Source organism: Biomphalaria glabrata, chromosome 14, assembly GCF_947242115.1.
Source record: "Biomphalaria glabrata chromosome 14, xgBioGlab47.1, whole genome shotgun sequence".
In the NCBI taxonomy this organism is placed as follows: Eukaryota; Metazoa; Mollusca; class Gastropoda; family Planorbidae; genus Biomphalaria; species Biomphalaria glabrata.
In genome coordinates, this window is record NC_074724.1 from 27,694,802 (window position 1) to 27,709,035 (window position 14,234).

The window sequence follows — 14,234 nt, forward strand, 5'->3', positions numbered from 1 at the left end:
TTGGTGTTACGAAGAAACGCCTCTGTCGTTCTCAGCAGCATTCAAACAGAAAACCTTAACGTACTAGATCAGTGGTTCCCAAACTTTGTCAGCCAGGGTGAGATTGTATTTCTAACACGTTAGCCATGGACCCGCTTCGTCACAAAATGTCATCGAGTCCAACGGAGCAATCAATAAGAAGCACTGTGTGCAAAGTCTCGATGTGCCCGAACGCAGCACACTAAAGCCCGGATTTGGCACAAAAGGCCACAGTTTGAGCATCACTTAACTGGATATTTGGACTCAACTTTAACCAGCTTCTGCTGCGTAATTAGCTTTCTCTCGGCATGCCTCTGGAGGAAACATAGAGGTCCATAGAACACCCACACACTTCTTCGACCAGCTGTTCGTCCAGCACCCCTCACCCCCCCCCCCACAAAAAAAAAAAAGATACAATGGCGAACTCTCTTAGAGATTTAAAAAAAAATAATTTAATTTGTGAGTAGTGCTTCTGTACGACTCTTCTGGGAAATCAGAAGTAGAGCAGAACTGTGAGATGGGGGGGGGGGGGGGAAATGTGAAAATCTTTGAAATGGGAAGAGGCGGGCTGGAGATGTGATTTTTGGGGTGGAGTGGGCGAATTGAATGAGATTCTAAGGGCGTCTGAAACAATAAACCGAAAGATGACCATTTGAGAAGAGCGCCCCAAACAATTTGCCTTACACATATTCCTACACACTAGACCAAAAAGATGTTTCACAGACACAGACAAGCTTCTCTCTCTCTCTCTCTCTCTATCTGATTCACTTTCCTTCTGACTTTCGCCACACCGAGCACTCATAAAATATTATCCTACGGAGTATTATTAATAACTTGACATAAGGGGCACAACCTTTCTTCTTTGAATTTTTTCAAACATTTTGTACAACACCAATACGCTCCCTTAGCACTCATTGGTGGTATTTAAGTTCTATAGTACTATATTTCAAGATTGTTTTAAACTTTCTATTACTATATGTATTACTGTAGTAACTCTAAGGCAAGCCCTCAACGAAAGGAAGGAGGTAATACTAGACAATGTATTTATTTACAGCTATAAACAAATAGTTAGACTTAGAACTTTGCTATAAAGTCACAGTGTCTTAAGTTCTACAAGTCCATCTTAATACTAGAACAGACCACCGACACACTTCCCAGTGTCCCTCCAGGTCCTCGAATCAGTTCACTGGTATCACACATGACGTCACTTAGCCCCAGACAGTTCACTGGTATCACACAGGACGTCACTTAGCCCCAGACAGTTCACTGGTATCACACAGGACGTCACTTAGCCCCAGACAGTTCACTGGTATCACACAGGACGTCACTTAGCCCCAGACAGTTCACTGGTATCACACAGGACGTCACTTAGCCCCAGACAGTTCACTGGTATCACACAGGACGTCACTTAGCCCCAGACAGTTCACTGGTATCACACAGGACGTCACTTAGCCCCAGACAGTTCACTGGTATCACACAGGACGTCACTTAGCCCCAGACAGTTCACTGGTATCACACAGGACGTCACTTAGCCCCAGACAGTTCACTGGTATCACACAGGACGTCACTTAGCCCCAGACAGTTCACTGGTATCACACAGGACGTCACTTAGCCCCAGACAGTTCACTGGTATCACACAGGACGTCACTTAGCCCCAGACAGTTCACTGGTATCACACAGGACGTCACTTAGCCCCAGACAGTTCACTGGTATCACACAGGACGTCACTTAGCCCCAGACAGTTCACTGGTATCACACAGGACGTCACTTAGCCCCAGACAGTTCACTGGTATCACACAGGACGTCACTTAGCCCCAGACAGTTCACTGGTATCACACAGGACGTCACTTAGCCCCAGACAGTTCACTGGTATCACACAGGACGTCACTTAGCCCCAGACAGTTCACTGGTATCACACAGGACGTCACTTAGCCCCAGACAGTTCACTGGTATCACACAGGACGTCACTTAGCCCCAGACAGTTCACTGGTATCACACAGGACGTCACTTAGCCCCAGACAGTTCACTGGTATCACACAGAACGTCACTTAGCCCCAGACAGTTCACTGGTATCACACAGGACGTCACTTAGCCCCAGACAGTTCACTGGTATCACACAGGACGTCACTTAGCCCCAGACAGTTCACTGGTATCACACAGGACGTCACTTAGCCCCAGACAGTTCACTGGTATCACACAGGACGTCACTTAGCCCCAGACAGTTCACTGGTATCACACAGGACGTCACTTAGCCCCAGACAGTTCACTGGTATCACACAGGACGTCACTTAGCCCCAGACAGTTCACTGGTATCACACAGGACGTCACTTAGCCCCAGACAGTTCACTGGTATCACACAGGACGTCACTTAGCCCCAGACAGTTCACTGGTATCACACAGGACGTCACTTAGCCCCAGACAGTTCACTGGTATCACACAGGACGTCACTTAGCCCCAGACAGTTCACTGGTATCACACAGGACGTCACTTAGCCCCAGACAGTTCAGACTCCCATACTCGTGGTGAACGGTGCTCTGATGCGCACCTTCAGAGTCGGCGCGAGAGCGGAGTTGCAACAATTAGTTCAAACTGCATTTAATGAATAACACAAAAAAAAAAACGATTAATCAATCTCCTGTAAACAGTACATACCTATAGAAACGTAGATCGATTCAATGAATGGTTTAAAGAGTGAATTTAGAAACTCAGTAAAATGAATAGTTAACGATTCAGTGAACAAATCAATGAATGATTCAATAATATATTCGACGAATCGAATCAATGAATGGTTCAAGCAACGAGTCCAATATTTTAGTCGACATTTTCATCGACAGAGTTACTTGCTCATTGATTTTTTTACCCCCCCCCCCCCAACCAAAGTTTACTCACCAAAAAATGTTTTCCACTGAAAGGGTTAAGTATGACGTCAAGATGTGGGTCTGTGTGGTGTGTGAGTTGATAGGGCTAGGTGACTAAGAGCGCCAGCGGGAGGTCTTTTGAAAACAGTGACACACTTCTGAAAGCTAGAAAATTGTTTAATCTACTGGGTTGAGATGTCTGGTTAACTGGAGACTTCTATTTGAGGGTTTCTTATCTGAAGACCTGGAGACTATCCAGACCGAGAGCTTCACTATTCTTTTAGTATTTTTATCCATTTTTTTCGACTACCATGTACTGGGTGGTCATACGATTTGACTGCCGAAAGGGGAGCTCAGAATTATTGACTTCTTTAAACTGAAGGAAACTTTGATAGTTCTTTCCCTTGCAATATAAATTGACGACTGAAGATTGTGTCTAGATTGTATAATTCTTGAAGAAGGTAATCAAAAGACAGCTGAAAGGGAAGCAGTATATAGCTTACTGAAAAAAGAGGTTGTCACAGTGTACGCGTTAAGGTCTCAAGAGATGTGTAAACAGGAAGTTTATTTACACATTTATTTCTAAGACATTCAGTATTTATAAATATATACAATAGCTTTGTGAAATAAAAGGAATATATTAGAAATCAAAAGTTATTATCTGATTTCCTGTTTTATATGTGGAGACAGGCTTCTGTTCACCCTTCAGTAAATAAGTGTCAAGCTTCATGTTCAATACTTTTGTGAATCTATTATTGAAAATAAGTTATACTATGTTAATAGTGGGAGTTAAGGTGAAACAATTTAAATACCTTTTTCTTTTTTTTTTTTTCAATTTAAACAAATGCTCTCTGCTAATGACGTGTCTATTCTGCCCCCCCACGCCCTTTTTGTTTTGTGGTCACATGATCGACACACGTCTCGCTTTCTCTCCTGAAACATCTGGTCACGTGACACTAGCAAATTTGCATATTATGAAGATAAGTGCGCGATAACGAAATGAATGTGCCCGATTGTTTAGCATTGCCAGACGCCGATTTTGACCGACTAAAGACGTACAGCAATGAGCTATTGGTCTCCACTGCCCACTGGTTACGACGTTACAGGTCAGTGTTCAGGCCTTCTATGATAAATGGTCTCGCTTTGACACCCAGTAAGCGCAGGATCCTATAAGCTACACATACATTAGCTTTTGGCTCCAACTGTGCCCCCCTCCCCCCCAAAAATGTGTCTGACTTTGAATAATAATGATTAAAGTTAAATATTTATTATTTCACTATCTATATACTTATGGGAGACGAACGTACTTTCCTTAGCTGACATAGAAGAGAGCACCTGGTTGCATGCGGCCTCAGAACGAGACTGCTGGAGGTCACTCACGAAGGCCGCGGGATACACATTTGAGACCAAAAGAAAATCTGCCGAGGACAAACGCAGACAGCGAAAAGAAAATCTAAATCGACCGCCTGCGGACAATGGTTGTGCTTGCCCTGGATGTGGCAAAATATGTAGGTGCGTAGGGGGTGACGCTTGGGTCTTTAATTTTAATTTTTTTTCCCCCTATTAAACCGTTGATAGTCTAACCTTTTTTCTGCTTTTTTGTTGACTTTTTAGCTACTTAACGTGACTGAATTGGGGCGGAGGTTTATAACAACAATTTTTAAGATAGAACGATAATTACATTTATCATTGAATAGATCTTTCACTTGAATGGCTGCTTTGTCGTCTGGTGCACAAGTCGTTCGGATGGTCTCGAGTTTGTACCCTGACATAGGTGCATTATATTCTGTTTTAAACCGTATCGTTAAAAAGATGATAGGGTTAATAATTACTTAACTTTATCAAGCTTTCCAAACATGGAGACAACATAAACGAGAGTAAAACGATGGATGATGTAAACAAGAAGTAGGCCTACATTGAAGAAGTTGACCAAAAGTAACTCATCGCATAGTGAATGTTAGTTTTAACTTTTTGCATTTTAACCTTTCATTGAGTGGTCATCGCAAAGAGTATCGTTTAGGTGACACAAGTAACAACGACAATGTCTTAGCAGTACATAAAATTCTTAAGATAAAAAAAAAACACAAGCCTTTACCTCGACCCACAGATTCAAAACAAGATAGCAGACCTGTTGGGCAATGCAATTTTAGCAAAGATACCAAAGGAGATCCAATCTTTACCATTTTTTTTATAAAATCATGGTTGACAGCCCTCAAGAAGTATAAAATATATTCTTGATCCCGGGCCTACTGGTGCCTTGCTTCGGATGTATCAAGGATTTGCCTCTTTAGTCACACAAGAAGTTGCAAAGGGAAAAGATCGTCTCTCGAGACGTAAAATGCCACAGACAGATATATGTATGTATGTATGTATATATGTATGTATGTATGTATGTATGTATGTATGTATGTATGTATGTAATATGTATGTATGTGTGTGTATGTGTGTGTGTATGTGTGTATGTATGCATGTATGTATATATGTATGTATGTGTGTGTGTATGTGTATGTATGTATGCATGCATATATGTATATATATGGTATATGTGTGTGTATGTGTGTGTGTGTGTATGTATGTGTGTATGCATGTATGTATGCATGTATGTATATATGTATGTATGTGTGTGTATGTGTGTGTGTATGTGTGTGTGTATGTGTGTGTGTATGTGTGTGTGTGTGTATGTGTGTGTGTATGTGTGTGTGTGAAACAATTAAAAAAATTAAACAAAAAGAATGGGGAACAAAAAAACAATGAAACCAAATAATTCAAATTAGTTAGCAATGTGTATCTAGTTGTCTGGTACTTTTGGGCTATTCATAAATACCCAGAATCAGAGAAACACAAATAACAAAGTGAGTGAGAGTCCGAGATACCCAGCTCTGGGGTATTATACTCAAACGTCGAAGCACTGAAATTTGACGATAGCTTGTTCCAATGCCGAGTCTTCCCCTGTACTGGTGACAGGTTACAACTTGTTCTATCGACTATCTACCGTGCCCCACTCCAACCACATTTGCAATCTCGCCGTATCGAGTAAGGGTCAGCCAATTTGTCCCTGTTAACCAAGTGTATGGTCAATGGCGGCTAGTCAGTCACGAGCTCGATACGGGCTAATCACAATCACTGAGTCAACATGGCAGAAGTCAGAGCGAACAAACTGTTCGCCAGGGAGTCTCACGTATTCAACGTGAACCCATATTGTAATTATCATTCAGAAAAAAAAAAAAGAAAGAATGGTGATCAACTATTGGCGTAATAGACATTTACCTGCCACGTCTGCCAATTTAGAAAGAAAATTTTATTTAAAAAAAAAATCCAGAAATCTGATAGTAGCAAATACTTGTTCTCTTTTTCTACGATATATTTATGACTGATTCTCGCAGATGGTAATATAAACCTTAGTTGCAGAGTCGTTGATGATTCGTTGTTCTGCTCATACTGAGTCGTGGCAGGCGGGAATAATCTTCTTCTTTTTTTTACGAAACGTCTATACTTTATATAAAAATAAATTGTTAGGCTATAAATTGAAATCATAGTGAATGATAGGGAGGCGCGTTGGCTGAGCGGTAAAGCAGGGTCCGGGGTTCGAATCCTGGTGAAGACTGAGATTTTTAATTTCGGGTTCTTTGGTTGCCCCTGAGTCCACCCAGCTCTTATGACATTTGTTGGGGAAAAGTAAAGGCGGTTGGTCGTTGTCCTGGCAACATGATACCCTCGTTAACCGTAGGCCACAGAACCAAATGACCTTTACATCACTTGCCCTATAGACCACAAGCTCTGACAACGGAACTTTAATTTTACATTTATAGTAAATGATAGCCACTTACTACTCATTGTTTATGTTCTGCTCGCATGGGAGATGCTACTGGAGATTTTCAAACTCAAAGTAAATCCTAGTGGTCGGCTCTTTGCTTACACCTTTGATTTTTAGGATCCCGCTTTAAAGCAATGAAATACTGTACGAGAAAAAAAGCGATAAGGAAAATGTGTTGGTGATATAATGGAAGATAAAGAAAAACGTAAGATAAAACGAAATGAAAAATGAAAAGAGGAAGATCTGGAAAGATTTTGAAAAACTCAAAGTAAGCAATGTCAAGGACGCCAAATTGGAAGATCACTGATAGGCTACTAACTAAATAATTAAAACAAGAAAAATATTTTGAAAATTCTTTTTAAAAATAACTCTTGCAGATTTAAAGAAAAAAATCTGTATGCATATAAGTGGAACATAATTAAACAACAATTAATAAGTAGTTTTTGATATTATCCAGTAAACGGCAGAGCTGCTTCGCAGCTATGAAACACATAACTGAAGGATTTATTTTTTTACGGAAATGTGTTGTCTTTTTCATGAGGCTTTGAATCAGAAATTGAACCTTTACAAAACAATTAGATAATCATTAAAAGACATCAGTTAGGCCATGTCCATATCTAACTTTACATTCACTTTCACCTATCTCTTGGGTCACCACACAAGATCTGTCAACCTTCTTTCTCCATTATTCTCTGTCATTTGCCTTTGATAGAATTTTATTCTGATATTCTTTCTGAAATTATTGAAACCTGCCTTTTTACCTTCCTGGGCGGCCACTTCGGGAGCCGATTTTGAGTTTGTGTTTCCACACAAACTGTCTTTGTAATCTTGTTTTTATCGATTCGGGTCTTGCATACGCCAATAAATAATTACGAAAAATTTCTACTTCTTCCTAGAATGAGTGTTGGAGAAATAACATATACAAACGTTTTACAAGACAGACAGACAGACAGACAGAGTGGGTTGATATCAGCTCTGTAATTACTTTGTCCATAAGTAAAAATGCTTTTAAATGTCATTCACATTGTTGAAAGCTCAAAAGAAATATATATTTTTCTAATAATTCGCTCATTACTACTTCCTTCTTCTGTACACTCAATACACCAAAACAGCTTTCTATTTAGGGCTTTGCCTCCATATATGAAAATCTCCAACAGACTTTACTATAAGCTTGATTGCGTCAAATTTAAACGTGGTGACGTTATCATCGTTCAATGACCCCCCCCCCTCCCCTCGTAGGGTGTTGGTACTGGCGGCTCATGAAGTGTTTTATGCACATCGTTGAGAAATGTGTATTGTTACTGTTGAGAAGGTTGTGAATCTAACGTGACCTGAGATGATGTTAATTTTAAATAGATTGAGTCGAGAGTCCTAAGTATAAACACTAAATAGAATAGGCTAATACGGCCTTTTAGGAACATAATACTTTAGGATAAAAAAAAAAGGTACAGCCCACGTGGTCAACTAGAGACAACATGTCCATTCCTAAGTCTTACTACAAGAGGTCTCTCCCGTCCGTTAGTCTGTCTCTAAGCTATTTCCGTCCTACTTTTTTAATGTACCGTCACGTCACTAAGGAAATCCCCGATTAATCCCAACTTGTAGGCGTCTTACTATTGAGTCATAACCACAGTCACTGAAGAATGAAATTAACTCTTTTGCTACTGAGAACGTGGTGGCACAGTGGTTGGCTTCCGAACCATGGGGTGTCGAGTTCGAATGTCAGTGAAGACTGGGATTTTTAAACATTGGGATTCTTTGGACGCTCCTGAGTTCGCCCAAATGAAATGACATCCTGCCAACTCTAATGGGAACTATTGGGAACCTGTCATACTGGGAAAGTCAAGAAATTTCGTTGTTGAGCGTTTCTTAAGCTTCAATTCTAGCACCACCATTTTTGTTCTTGATTCATAATAAGAGCAAAGTATTAAACAATTATGTGCATTGCGGGGTGGGGGATTAAGGTGAGGTCCCTATTTCTGGAAAAGTTAATTTTCTAGTATGGCTGCCTGGTCGAACGTTTTCCGCGCTGGACTGTGGTATGGACTTATCAATTGTCCCGGGATCATACGCTTCCCGATCCCATCTCCCGCTGTCCTGCGGGAGGTTTGGACTAGAAAGTAAATTATCTTAAAACTCCGAAGGAACATCTGAAACATGGAATACATTTTACAAACATTTAGTTTATCTCAACTTTGAAAGGTCGCGCTGTATATGACGTTTCTGGTCACGTGTTTCCTTTTGATGACATCAAAAGTTTTTTTTAAACTTGTTAAGTCCCTTTTTTTAAAATGAGATTAGAGTTTTCAATATTTCATCAAAGATCTAAAATTTTTAATCTGCATAATTCAAATCTCTTAAATCTCTATAAAATAAACACAATTAAAACTTCGATATTGCGACATTGTTATCATTCGGCTAATTTGTTTTAAAGACGAAATGATCGATTTATTATCTGTTCGTATCGAGCTTGTATCACTAAAGTGGACAGCTTATTAGAGTGTTTCAAAACAAATGGGAGGGGAGGGGGGACAGTATGTTGATACTGTGATAACCGCTGGAGTGAAGTGGCATGGGCAAACAGACGTTGAAACTGGTCCCCCCACCCCTCCACCTTCCCACTCTGTCCTGAGGGCTATCACTCAGTTGAAGGGTAGAGGTTTGAACACCCGAGATCGTGGGCCAGAATAATGGAGGAAACATGTCTAGGACCGCGCTTGTTATGTTGAACAGGAAAGGCGGGAGGGGCTATAAGCGTAGAGCGATTGGCAGGGAGGGAGAGAGAGAGAGAGAGAATGAGAGAGAGAGATAGAGAGAGAGAGAAGTAAAGAGTCACATTGCAACAACGAGTACCAATATTTTTAACACACACGCACAAATGGTTCACGAACTATTGACATGTGGACAGATAATTTCTTAGTTGCCTTGGTGACGATGATTATTGTCCAACCGTTACGTTTTTTTTATTTTAATGTACAGAGCTTTCATTGCCTGATAGATTTTGTGTCATTGAACTGAATGACTACTTTCAGGTTTCTCCTTTTGTTTTCCTCAGTCAAACTGACCAAGAGTGCCGGCTTTAAGCAAGATTGGTTTCAGCTAATACACAATCAAAGCTACAACTCGGTTCAAAGGCATGCAAAACACGAAAGAGGAGGTTGAGGTCAGCCCCTAGCAATATTGACCACGTGGCTGTTCGGGAACTTTGTGGGAGGTACCCAGGTCCTCGAAGACAGCCCTAGCAAGATCTTCAACGTGACTCTTTGAGAGATTTGGTAGGTACCCAGGTCTTTGATGACAGTCCTGTCAACATCTTCAACATGACTATGCAGGAACTTGAGTGGGTACCTAAGTCCGTGATGACAGCCCTAACAATATCTTCCTACAGCTCTTTGAGAGATTTGGTGAGTACCAAGGTCCTTGCAATGTCCAAGCAACATCTTCTACACGGATCTGATTCCCTCTCTCCACTATTTACTCCTCTATCCCCCCCTCCCAAAAGGTTTATTTAAAACAAAATTTTAACGAAAAAGCTGCTATACCTTGAAATGAAGACAAATTAAGTTTCTCGAGGCCAAGTTCTTCTCCTCTTCAATAATTGCATTTTGGAACACAGAAAACGAAGAAAATTGATTTGTCCGACCGTAAATCTCGAGTTTGGAGATATACGTTGCATTGGGTACGGAGGGTAGGGGTTAAAGCTAGAGTTAAGGAGATAGTAAGTTACATTAGGTACGGAGGGTAGGGGTTAAATCTAGAGTTAAGGAGATAGTAAGTTACATTGGGTACGGAGGGTAGGGGTTAAATCTCGAGTTAGGAGATAGTAAGTTACATTGGGTACGGAGGGTAGGGGTTAAATCTAGAGTTAAGGAGATAGTAAGTTACATTGGGTACGGAGGGTAGGGGTTAAATCTAGAGTTAAGGAGATAGTAAGTTACATTGGGTACGGAGGGTAGGGGTTAAATCTAGAGTTAAGGAGGTAGTAAGTTACATTGGATACGGAGGGTAGGGGTTAAATCTAGAGTTAAGGAGATAGTAAGTTACATTGGGTACGGAGGGTAGGGGTTAAATCTAGAGTTAAGGAGATAGTAAGTTACATTGGGTACGGAGGGTAGGGGTTAAATCTAGAGTTAAGGAGGTAGTAAGTTACATTGGGTACGGAGGGTAGGGGTTAAATCTCGAGTTAAGGAGATAGTAAGTTACATTGGGTACGGAGGGTAGGGGTTAAATCTAGAGTTAGGAGATAGTAAGTTACATTGGGTACGGAGGGTAGGGGTTAAATCTAGAGTTAAGAGATAGTAAGTTACATTGGGTACGGAGGGTAGGGGTTAAATCTAGAGTTAAGGAGATAGTAAGTTACATTGGGTACGGAGGGTAGGGGTTAAAGCTAGAGTTAAGGAGGTAGTAAGTTACATTGGGTACGGAGGCTAGGGGTTAAAGCTAGAGTTAAGGAGATAGTAAGTTACATTGGGTACGGAGGGTAGGGGTTAAAGCTAGAGTTAAGGAGATAGTAAGTTACATTGGGTACGGAGGGTAGGGGTTAAAGCTAGAGTTAGGAGATAGTAAGTTACATTGCGTACGTAGGGTAGGGGTTAAATCTAGAGTTAAGGAGATAGTAAGTTACATTGGGTACGGAGGGTAGGGGTTAAAGCTAGAGTTAGGAGATAGTAAGTTACATTGGGTACGGAGGGTAGGGGTTAAATCTCGAGTTAGGAGATAGTAAGTTACATTGGGTACGGAGGGTAGGGGTTAAATCTCGAGTTAGGAGATAGTAAGTTACATTGGGTACGGAGGGTGTTCATCTAATTTTTTTTTCTAAAGACACTTCTAACTTGAGGATGTTTTTATCTGATAAAATACAGAAGTTACTTCAAAAAACAAAATGAAGACGATTACGTCCTACGCGTGTGTTCCTAGGTCAATCTAGTCATGCATGTTAAATTCTGTCAAGTTTTCCTGGCTGACTCAGGCTACCTTTTCCATGCTCTAATGGCACTAGGGAGGAAGGAGTGTTTGTACAAATTTGTCCTAGCATATGGAACGAGGAATATGCCTTTATCTTTGTGTCTTTCTGAGTATTTTACTAAGTTTTGCCTTTGTATTTGAAGATTATGGTTCAGTGTTTCATATAATCCCTTATCATACATTGTTAAAGCTGTAGGTCTTTGGGAGGTTGATGTAAATACTATTTATTTGTTTACTGAAACAAAAACACTACAAAGAAGCGCTTATCGTAATAGACAAAAAAAAAAAAGTTTTCATTGCGAAAACAAAAATAAACTTTTTAAAAATTTCCTATTTTTTTAATGCTTTAGGCCCTTTACTTTACGATTAAAAGCGGTTGGACGTTGTGCTGGCTACATGACATCATCGCTAACCGTGGGCCATAGAAACAGGTGAAATTTACGTCCTCTGCCCTGTAGGTCTGAAAGGTAAACTTTACTCACTTACTTTACGATCTTTACTTCATTGGAGACTCTCATTCATAACAAATGCAATAAAAAGCTAGATTTTTGGCGTATCCGGTGTATACAAATATAGTGTTGATAATCCATGTACTTTTAACTCTTTATCTCCGTTATTATTTAATACGTTCTGATGGAATCAACGTCAGTTAGGAGAGAAAGAGTTAAAAGGCTTACGATAAAAATGGTGTGCACTTTCTAGTACTGTCAAATCAAATTTATTCGCTTTTTCGAATGTATCATTTTGTATATATCTTTTTGTTTTTATTTAGTTGGGACCAGAGGGACTAGAGATCTTTCCATCTGGTGTCCTTGACATTGTTTAGTTTCTCTATTTACGCATGTCTCCCAGTCTTGCCTGTTTCTATTTTCTTTCGCTTCCCTTATATTGCCTCCGCTATTATTCATGTAAAATACTCTGAAAGACACAAAGATAAAGGCACATTCCTCGTCCCATATGCTAGGACAAATTTGTACAAATACTCCTTCTTTCCTAGTGCTATTAGAGCATGGAATGGGTTGCCTGAGCTAGCCAGGAAAACCAGTGACTTGGCAGAATTTAAGTCATTGGTTTAATATGCATGACTAAATGCATGACGCGTAGGACGTAATCATCTTCTTTTTTTGAAGTAACGTCTGTATTATATAAGATAAGATAAGATATCGCTTTTTAAAACCTTTACTGCATTTTATTCATTAAAGAATGTTAAACCGATCTTTGTTTAAAAAAATCAAAATTGAAAAAAAAAAAAAAAACGACAAGATCACTATGATTTATAATTTATGGTGCAATTTTGCATAATATTATATTGTAGGCCATTTTTTAATGGATTTTTTCCCCGTTTTGTAATGAATAATGAACACCATCCGGATGTGGTAGTTTTTGTGCTAATTACCGGCAGGTCTAATTAATCACATTCCAGATTACACACAAATCGCAATGCATTTTAACAGATACTTTAAGAATAAAATAACTTGAATGCCTTCTCTTCTGCAGTCTCCAAGTTCAAGGTGATTCTATATTTAGTTCTCATCACACGGTTTAGGAAACAAACCATACAACAATGAAGGCCCGCTTTTGCCACCCACATTTCTTATTTCTCTTATCTAGTCGCACCTTCATCTTTTAAAGAATGTAAACAGCTAGTTCAAAGTAGACATTGCCACTTTTGTATTATAACTCAACTTGAAATAACTTGAAATTATTTTGTGAACAATTGTATACGTAATTTTTTTACAATATGAATACTATATAAACTAATTAAACCTGAGATAAAATAATTGTAATAATATAATAATATAAATAGTATTTTGAACAAAATCTAATTCACTACAAAAACACTTCTCTTTCGTTTGGCGTTCTGGAGTCATCTCCCATGTCTAAGACCGCTGACAACATTGCTGTTTATCTTGCATCATTCACAAGCAATTGCTAGCCTCTTTCCACCGTCACCATAGAAACACACATAGACCCCCCCCCCCCCAGGCTGGAAAGATTACGTGGGGACATGGGAGAGACTCACCCACAACCGAGACGCTTGGTTTAAGCTGGTAGGTGACCTATGCCCCCAGACGGGATCTCGGGACCATGAGCAGAAATGAAATGAATAAAAAAATGTATTTAATGAACTAATGAATTAATTAATATTAAAACCACAACATAAGACTTCTTAAATCTTTTAAAGAAGTCGACAGACTACTATAGTAATTTGTCGTCTGCTATTGGAGATGTATGCACTTAAGGGTGTTTACTGTCATTTACTCTTTTTTATTTTGATTTTCATTTATTTCAAGGGTGCTTAAAAAATTCTTTACACCGGATACACCAAAAAAAAAAAAGCCTGCTATTTATGGATTCGACTTATGAAATGTCTAATAATTAGTTGATCTAAATGTGAGATCAATATGAACTCGAGAGAAACAAACTTCAAGTTTCACTTTTTAAAAGACAAGCCCGGGTTTTCAATGTATTTATTTGTCACCTTAAAGTTTTAACAACAAAAAATACTTTAAATGATTAAAAAAAAAATGAATAGGATGGTAAACAGGTACACATATTAATTACTTGGGATCAGTCAT

At 39.5% G+C, this 14,234-nt stretch overlaps 1 protein-coding gene across 3 annotated transcripts in view; it reads right to left on the reverse strand.

Moving 5' to 3' along the window:
* Positions 1–14,234, reverse strand: part of LOC106073929 (uncharacterized) — a 118,101-nt gene that overhangs the window by 49,520 nt on the left and 54,347 nt on the right. Inside the window, exon 2 of one of the 3 annotated variants that reach the window (XM_056011037.1) lies at positions 6,704–6,832. The exons of the other annotated variants lie outside the window; for them this stretch is intronic. The gene's annotated coding sequence lies outside the window, so the exon portion shown is untranslated. The remainder of the gene's footprint in view (positions 1–6,703; positions 6,833–14,234) is intronic. 3 annotated transcript variants of the gene reach the window in all.